Source organism: Zea mays, chromosome 6 (genome assembly GCF_902167145.1).
Source record: "Zea mays cultivar B73 chromosome 6, Zm-B73-REFERENCE-NAM-5.0, whole genome shotgun sequence".
NCBI lineage: Eukaryota > Viridiplantae > Streptophyta > Magnoliopsida > Poales > Poaceae > Zea > Zea mays.
In genome coordinates this window covers 164,488,045-164,497,193 of record NC_050101.1, presented here as the reverse complement: position 1 = coordinate 164,497,193, position 9,149 = coordinate 164,488,045, and the positions used below count along the sequence as shown (strand labels likewise).

General features: G+C 47.2%; 1 long non-coding RNA gene and 1 other non-coding gene across 2 annotated transcripts; both read right to left on the bottom strand.

Moving 5' to 3' along the window:
* Window positions 1-2,807: 2,807 nt before the first annotated feature.
* On the bottom strand, window positions 2,808-3,929 carry LOC115029016 (MIR164cHG). Its single transcript, NR_163702.1, has 2 exons — window positions 3,542-3,929; window positions 2,808-3,470 (listed from the first exon to the last, which is right to left on the bottom strand). It is a non-coding gene; the product is annotated as an MIR164cHG (long non-coding RNA).
* MIR164c (microRNA MIR164c) lies at window positions 3,050-3,319 on the bottom strand. Its single transcript, NR_121032.1, has one exon. It is a non-coding gene; the product is annotated as a microRNA MIR164c (primary transcript).
* Window positions 3,930-9,149: the final 5,220 nt, after the last annotated feature.

Here is a 9,149-nt window from a genome sequence, read left to right as displayed (position 1 = left end):
GATGAGGATTTCGTGAAGATATATAGTCATTACAAAGCAACCATTTTCTCTATATAATGCAAGTTCAACCAAGAGAAGTTTGTCAATGATTTAAGTGAGAGACAACAATATTGTAACTCGAGATTTTTTAGCCCAAGATCACCAACAAGCTTACTAGTACACACCTAACCTTAGGTCACCAAGCACTTAGATCCATGACAGGAGTCTTCCTTGGTCCAAAAGGAATCCCTATAATGATGGTCAACTATCTTGATAACGATTTTGTGAAGCCCTATGGCCGACGTGTAGTGGAGAGCAAGGGCACTAAGCATCAAAACAAGGATGAGACACCCTGCCCTATTGAGAATGGTGATCCACCACCCGGATAGGTTACAGTCATAGGAAGCAATCACCTGTCGACAATAGAGAATGGAGAGCTTTTAGCGGGAGAGTAGAAGGCCAAGATAGACTTACGGGAAAGAGGGGGCATATATCATGGGAAAGAGGGAACATATTATCCTTCCATTGACTATGTGCCATTAGCTATTCCTGATACAAGAGGACTAATATAGGATGTTTAGTGGACCTCTAAAAAGGATGTCCCATAATTATCTAGTTAACCAAGTACTCATATATCCACTACTAGAGGAAGGGGTTTCAAACCTTTAGCATTAGTACCGGTTCTAATTGTTAGGACCTAGTACCAGTTGGTGACTCCAACTAATATTGATGTACCTTATTAGTATCGATTCCGATCACCAACCGTTACTAATCTCTCGAGAAATGATTCGTACCGGTTGATAACTCTAGTGGTACTAAAGACTTCACTTTAGTAACGGTTGGCAACACCAACATATACTAAGGGGGTGTTTGGTTTTTAGGGACTAATTTTTAGTCCCTCAATTTTATTCCATTTTAGTCCCTAATTTACTAAATATAGAAACTAAAACTCTATTTTAGTTTCCCTATTTAACAATTTATGAACTAAAATGGAATAAAGTGGAGGGACTAATGTTTAGTCCCTATAAACCAAACACCCACTAAAGCTAGCAAAAATTGGTTCTAAAGGGCACCCTTTAGTACAGGTTGTTGGCAAAAACTGGTATTAAGAGATTTTGAGTACCAAAATTTGCCACCAACCGGTACTGAAGGTTCTTTCGGAGTTAAAATGAATGAAAAACAATCTTCTTTTTAATTACATGTAACTCTATTGCATAATGGTAGCGAGTGAACAGACGAAGTCGAGCATATTTCGTGTGTGGCTTAAATAGCTCTATAGCATATTTCTAATCACAAATAGCCCTTTAGCATCTCCTTCCAGTCTTGCATGGTTTCGAAATCCTAGCATTGCACACACACATATTTCACATAAAAATCATGTGATTTTTGTGACTCAACGTGCGCTTATGTCTCATACCATATTCTTATTTTTTATTTATTTGACACTAGCTTTTAAATTCTTTAGTACCGATTGAATCCACCAAACGATGCAAATTGGTCCTTTAATTAGTATTAGGCCATATAACCGGGCCTGAAGAACGAGGTCATTAGTCCTCGTAGCACAATATCAGTTGTGAATCCGGTACTTTTTAAATGAAATTTACATTTTGAATACATTAAAAAACGTTCTTAAGAATAGATACCAAAGTGTAACTGAAGCTTAGTGCACTTCCCATAGTGAAAAAAAAACATGACAGTGTGATACCAAAATAGCAAAAGTAGTCTAAACATAACAAATAGGCAAAAGTCTGGCTAACATTGTCAATCGAGTGGCGCATATTTTGATATGCTGTGTCTTAGATCATCATCATGCAATGCGACAGAAGATCAAATGTTGCAGAGGTGATAAGGTCTGCTGCTTCGCACATACATACAGCAAGCAGTATAGCCCACACCAGACCCCACACCAAATAATAGACACTCCGAATTACTCCTACCAGTCTGTTGTTTCTAGTAGCTTTCCCTCTCTCTGGATGCATGCTGTAACCACTTTGGCGTGTCTGCAGCTGCAATGATGCTTCCATCTTCACGCACCAAAGTTGAAAGCATTTGAAAGAAAGGCTTACCACTTATAGCCCAAAGCATAATTGCATGTATGGTACCGTGGTACTGTACGTACGGTATGCTAGCTAGCTGGTGAACCAGCTGTAATGTTTCTCTCTCTCTCTATAACACCATATGCATTTCTATGAATTGCTTATGGCAAGCAGCAAGAACTGCTCTCTCTCACTTTCATGTTATATGTGCAGCAGTTCTTGCTGCTTGCCATAAGCAATTCATAGAAATGCATATGGTGTTAGGGTGTACAATAGAATCCAAAGATCACGCTAAATGAATAATCCCCAAACAAAAAAATGGCATCCCCGCCCTAGCTTATTGGTAAACATGTAGCCACTTTTAGCATGATTAGCGCTAGTGTATATGCGAGTACTTTTTTCGTACGTTTTTCAGAAAAAAAAAGATATTCCTAGACAAGATGAAACCAATTTAAGCTTGAAATTGCGGATGTGCGGCTCTAAGAGTACACACTTGAAGCATGCAGCTCGTTATCCACTTCTTCTTGAACAAGATATATATTAAAAGATCAAGCATATGCATATGTATTGATCCATGGATACCTCTCATGCTTACCATCAGAACAAGTAAAACATGCTAGTACTGATCTTTCGTAAAGAAGAAAGGGGTAGTAACACGCTCTACTAACTTATTACCCTAATAATAAGTTAGTCATAGACAAACGGGTAAAAAAATGTCAGACAAGAAGAAAAAAAAAAGTCGCACGGTTGAATAATGTTGCTGTGAACCACCAGGCCACATAACGAAGAATATCATCGAAATTGGTACTAATGATTATATTAGCAAAAGAGATCCAACGATGAGGGAAGCAAAACATTAGACTCACATGCGCATGCATGCTTTACTTTGCAGCCGGCCGCCGCTTCCAAGAACCTGGGGGCGGCGGTCCATGCATGCAGACTTGCAGAGGCTGCACCCTGCTCGAGGTGAAAATTAAAGTACAGACAGTCTTTTTGCTTACTTGCATGCACTCACAGAAGGGGGTGCGCAGCGCAGGCGAGGCGTGCCCGATGGAGAAGAAGGGCACATGCACGCATCGATCGGCCGGCCGGCCGGCTGGCTGGCTGGCTGGGTTTCAGAAGCTAGCTGCTGCACCTGCACCAGTTAGCCGCGCCGGCGACGACCTGCCGTGTCTCTCTCTCTCGCGCGCGCCGCTCAGGCGACGTACGCGTGACTGCGAGAGCCGGGCCGCCGGCCGCTGCCAAGCCGGCCGGCGACGGAAAGAATGCACGTGCCCTGCTTCTCCACCGCGCGCACCTCGCCATCCTCAGCACACATCGATCGAGCTGCCATGCCGCCCAGCCCATATGCATGCATGCCGGAGACGGTGCGCGCTGAGCTAGCCTGAGCATATGCACCGCACTCAAGCGCTCTCTCCTTCCAGCCACTCACTCCGGCCTCCTGCCGGCTGCCGCCTGTTATATAAGCACGGAGGCTATTTTAGTTAAAATAATAATAAAAAAAGGCCACCACCAGTCCACCGTACCTGGCGCGCGTATGCATGTATATGCACGGTGTAGAGCGATCGAGGTAGTGTACTGGCGCTGCCACTGGGCAGAAATACGCGTACACGCGTGGCAACAGTGAGGCAGCAGGGACCTTGCTAGCTCGGAGAGGCCGATTGGAGCCAACAAGAAGGCCAGGTAGAGGTAGGGCCGGCCGGGCATGCGTGACTCGTGTGTGGACGACGACGATCGGAGAAGACGACCCAGCGAGGGAGGATTAATAATCCAACGACCTCGCCCCGCGGTAGGGTCCTCTGGCTGGCTCCGGTGGGGGACCGGGAAGGGAATTGACAGGAGGCGAGAGGTGGTGTACGGTTGACACACCGGACGGACGGACGGGGACGGCGGCCGGGCCGATCCAATCGGACTGTGCCGGCCTTCCGACGATCCCTCGCCTTTTATTTGCCTCCGTTCCGTATGGCGTGCATGCGCTAGCTTCGAGGGGTTTCTCTCTCTCCCCCCTTTCCCGCTGCCCGTGATCTTTCCCTGGTCGCAAGTGGCCGTGGAGCTGAAAGCTGATTGAGAACGCATTCCTGCTTCCAGCCTAGACTACTATCTCCTAGTACGACTGATGAGTACTGTATGTACGTACGTCTTCCAGCGTGGCTCAGGCGCAACCGCGCAACAATGCATGCATGCAATGCAATGCAAGCGTACGTACCGCGCGCCGTGTTGATTGCTTTGCTGGCCATTAACACGTAGCGGTACGGTAGCAGCAGCAAGCTGACGAGCCGTTGGCACAGGCAGGCTCGTACGGTGCAGTTGAATGCGTGCACCGTCACTCACTCACTCACTATACTCGATCGTACGTGCAAAGCGAACCGACGACCTAGCGCGAGAGGAGAGAGTACACCACTGGGCCACCGCCGCGATGCGCCGAGGGGGGTAGCGCTAGCTACAGCGCGTGCAGAGTAATTAAGCTCAGCTCGCTTCCATCCGGCAAAGCTAGGCTATACGGCTTAGTACGTTGCACGATGGCGGATGGCTGGTTGCCTGGCCAAGCGTACGATCGACAGCACCGCCGTGCGGGGTGCCGGGGTCGGGTGGGTCTCTTCACTTCACTGCATTGCTGCACGCACGCGCAACGGATCGGATCGGATCTGGCCGATCGAGCGCCCGCCCACGCCGCCGCATGCGGCAGACTGGCCTGCCACACCGCGCACCGTGTCGTCCGATCGACGGCCGGGCGACCACACTGGTGCGCAGTGCAGTGCAGTGCGGTGCGATGCGGGGCACAGGATCGGCATGTACGGTCGCACAGTTGCTCACGCCCCGCTGGCGAGTGGCAACGGTAGCTGGAGGAAGGGCCCTACCCCCCGGATACCCCTCGCCAGCGTTGCTTTGGAATCTAGACTCTCTCTAGCAGAGTAGCATGTCCTTAAAGCGTCCTCTACACTCAACTTTAGGGGGTATTTTTATTCTTTATGTCACCATGGTCTTTTAAACGGTCCTTCAAATATAAAAGACGTCTTTTAAACAGTCCTTCAAATATCAAAGACGTTGCCAAATTCTCTACATATAGAGTTCCGCTCACATCTCCTATATCCATTTTAATATTTACAAAAATAAATTTAGCAAAACTAAAATATATATAATATATTTGAGAGTATGACAAGCACGTACCTACAACAATTAAAAATAAAATATGTCGTTAATATATGTATTTACGTATAGAGAAAGTTGTTGGAGATGGAGAAGATATAGATAAGAAAATCTTTTAGATCTAGCTTTGAAACTCTATTTTTTCGAGGGATTTCTATTTATTAACAAGGAAAAATAAACTATTTTTCTTTGTGAAAGTGAAAATCACTTTGGAAAACGTGGCTCCCATACTAACTTTTAGAGGAGACGTACTATCAAGGTTTACAAAACTGCCGAAAACCGGCGGTAAACGGTTTACCAGCGGTTTTTTTAATTCATTCCAAATTTAAAAAATTTGAAAATTTTTATAAAACAATATATGATAAAAAACTACATATTTTACTGAGTAATTTAGTATAGAAGATATTTAAATTTAAATCAGTTTAGCCAACAAAAAAATAGAACAAAGTATGGACCCGTTAACCCATTAACAAAAAAACTAAACATCTCTATCGGGCCTCTCCTCCGGGACCTCCCAGCTCCCCTCACTTTCCCCTTCACTTACCTGAGAGCTGTCGCCGCCGCACACGCAAAAGCCGCCGCCTCCGCGCCTTTTACCAGCGGCTAAGCGCGGCAAACCGCCGGCCAGGAGCGGTTTACCGGTGGTTTACCGCCCGCTTCGCCGCTGCCCTCGGCGCCGTCGCAGATCCCCTCACCGACGGTTTCAATCGCAAAACCGGCGGTAAACCGCCCACGAGAAGAGGCAAATCACGTTTTATCACCGGTAAACCAGTTATGGTACCAAGATTTAGCTCTGTTTTAGATATTTAGTGCCTAGATTTGGATTTTTAATGTTTAGGTTTTCAGATTTCATTCATGTTTGTGTTAATAACTGTTATTGTTAGATTCCGTTCTTGGATTTTTAATATTTAGTGCCTAGCTCTGTTTAAGTTATAGTATATGTAACTCATAATATTATTTACTACTCCCGTAAATATGATTTGGTATTGTTATTATAGATGTGATGGCTTATGTTTATGTATTAGTTATGGTTTAGTTATTGTTTCAAGTTATATGATATTTTTGCCACATTTGTATTCTGTAGGAGACATGTCAGATGAAGATAGAGATAAAGAAAGAGAAAGAGATAGAGTCTGGTTGCACTAAGAGAAGGTTGGCGCAGGTTTCAAATGCAAGTATTATAGAGAAACAAAGAGCGGAGGGGATGGTACCCGATTGAAGGAGCATCTCGCGCATAGAGGGAAGAATGTCAAGAAATGTCGCTCTGTTCCTCCAGACATAAAGGCATACTTCCAACTTGACATAGATAAGACAAAGGAAAATAAGAGTTCTAGGTTCAGGCAGCAGCTGAGGGTAGATGAGGCAGCACGAACCCATTTTGGGGACGATGAGTATGAGGATGAACTTAAAGCAGCTCTGCATCAGTCACGTGTTGAGCACGAATTTAGTGAGAGGGCTAGTGCAAGGTATGATAGGGGCGTGGTGGATCCTCCAGCCAGAGGGTATGTCACACCCGGTTTTAGAAGGCAAACCGAATGCGAACCATGTACGTGCCAGGATCAGTTATTCACGTACACAGCAGTTACATAATATGGACATCATCACACAGTGCTCAAAATAGTATTAGAAGGGAATAATAGTTGATTACATCATACGTCTGAGACGTCCATATAGTTCTTACAATAAATCAAAGTGCGGAAAAGAAACGTAGATAACGCGGCCTTCACAGGCAGCCGACTGGGGGTTGCCGCTAACCCACACCTAGAACTCGTCGTAATCTTGGAACTCCTGGAAGTCTCCTTCCACAGCTTCATCTTCGCCTGAGCAGTGGTTGCAACACTGACAACCTGGGGGGGGGGGGGGTTTGGTGTGTAGAGCAAGGGTGAGTACACATCAACATACTCAGCAAGTATCCTGTTTGGCTGTAGTGGACTAGCTTTATGTGGGGATAAGTCAAGCAGTTGCTTTTAGTTGGTCAGGTTATTATTTACTAGTAGAAAGCCAGGTTTTAACATTAACCCAAGTTATTAGCCCATTGTATCCTTTCCAAACGGAAAGAATACCACTTACCAATACCATAATCATAACCGGAACCATCAATCTCATTGCCATCTGTACCAAAATATCTCTGATCAAGTACCACTAATCACTGGAGCTCCCTTGGCCGCTCATAACCGCGAGCACGGCTGATATATCAGTTTCATAACACTCTGCAGAGGTTGTGCACTTTACCCACAAGCCGTGATTCCCTCTCTAGCCCGGGCTTGCAAGACCCTTATTCACTCCCGAGGTGAATGGCCAGGGATTCACTACGAAGCCTTTACAAAGATTCCCCGGGGCTGTAGCCACCCGTTAGGTTTCCTAAATGCACCGCACTCCTCCCCAAGGGGCGAACCCAAACTTGGCAGAGCGAGCCGCATACACCGAGCCCCATTGACGGCACGACGGCTAAGTGAACTACACCCCGGATCCTCTAATTATTCAGCTAAGGGCACCCCATTCCACCCTCATGGTTGCACTGTTTTCCCGGGCGGTCATCCATTGAACAGGTCCTTACGGAGAGGCACTCGAGAAACCGCTCGAGTCCCCTTGAAAACCACAAGTATAATCATAAAGAATAACGGGAAAACAGCGTATCATAGATAATCACATCATGTTCATTGATTAGAGTTGAGCAATAGCATCAGACTAAGTAGTAATAATCCGACCCAAATAGGTAAACAAGGACATGGATAACAAAAGCTAGTCAATCCTTAGGTATAAAGGTGTAATGCGGGAGGTGAATTAAAGAATGAATAGGACATAGATAGGTCAAAGGACACTTGCCTCCACCAAACGACTGCTGCTCAGGGGCTTCTCCTGCGAATTCCTCGGGCTCTTCGACCGGATCGTTCTCTATGCGAGCGCAAACATACATACATCCATCCACATATTTAATACAAAAGAACAGTACACCATACAAGATAACAAATAAAGTGAATATGCATCAAGTATGACATTCGATAACGCATTTGTTATGGTTAGAAAGAAACGGGAAAGGTCTCGCAGGGGGTTAAATCTTATGCACTAATGACACAATTGGTTTTTAACAAAATAATTCTGTTATATATATTTATATATACTGATGGAAACCTAATCACTTTTAGTTGATCAACATTGCACAGGGTAAACAATTAACTACGTGAATCAATAGCATAACGGAATTTTAAATTAAACTTCCTATTTTCCCATAGCATGAACAGTGATTAGTCTACTTAAAATACAGTAATTATGATCACAGAAAGTAAATAAAATAAAAAAAAAATAAAAAAAAACAGAGGGGGGGGCGGTTGAACCGGCCCTAGGGGCGGTTGAACCGGCCCGGGGGCAGGCGGCCGAGCTGGGGCGGCCGAGCGCGGGGGGGGGCGGCCGAGCTGGGGCCGGGGGCGGCTGAGCCGGGGCCGAGGCCGGCTGAACCGGCCCGGGACAGGGGGGGCGCGACCAGGGGCCAGGGCGGGCGGCGGGCGCGGCCAGGGGGCCGAGCGGGCGGGGCTGGGGGCGGCCGGGCGGCCGGGCGGCGCGGTCGGGCGGCCGGGCGCGGCCAAGGGCCAGCGGCCAAGGGGAGAAGGAGGGGAGGGGGAAGGAGAGAGGAGGGAGAAGGGGGAGGGGAGGGGGCTCACCGGCGAGGGGGTGGCCGACGGCGAGGGCGCGCAGCCGGGGTCGGGGCAGCGGCGGCGGCTAGGGCAGGGAGGTGGGTGGGGGCGGTGGCTTGGGTGGGGAGGGAGAGAGGGAGAGAATGAGGGGGAGGGAGAGGGGATTTGGGGAAAAAGAGGGGGGGTGGGGGCGGCTGGGCCTGCTTTGGGCCCAAGAGGGGGGGGGGGCGCAGGGGCTTGGGCCGGCCGGGGTCGGCCCACGGCGCGGGAGAGAGAGAAAAAGAGGAGAGAAAAAGAGAGGGAGAAAAAAAAGAAAGAAAAGATTTTCTCCACATTTTCGAAATCCGATCTTTCT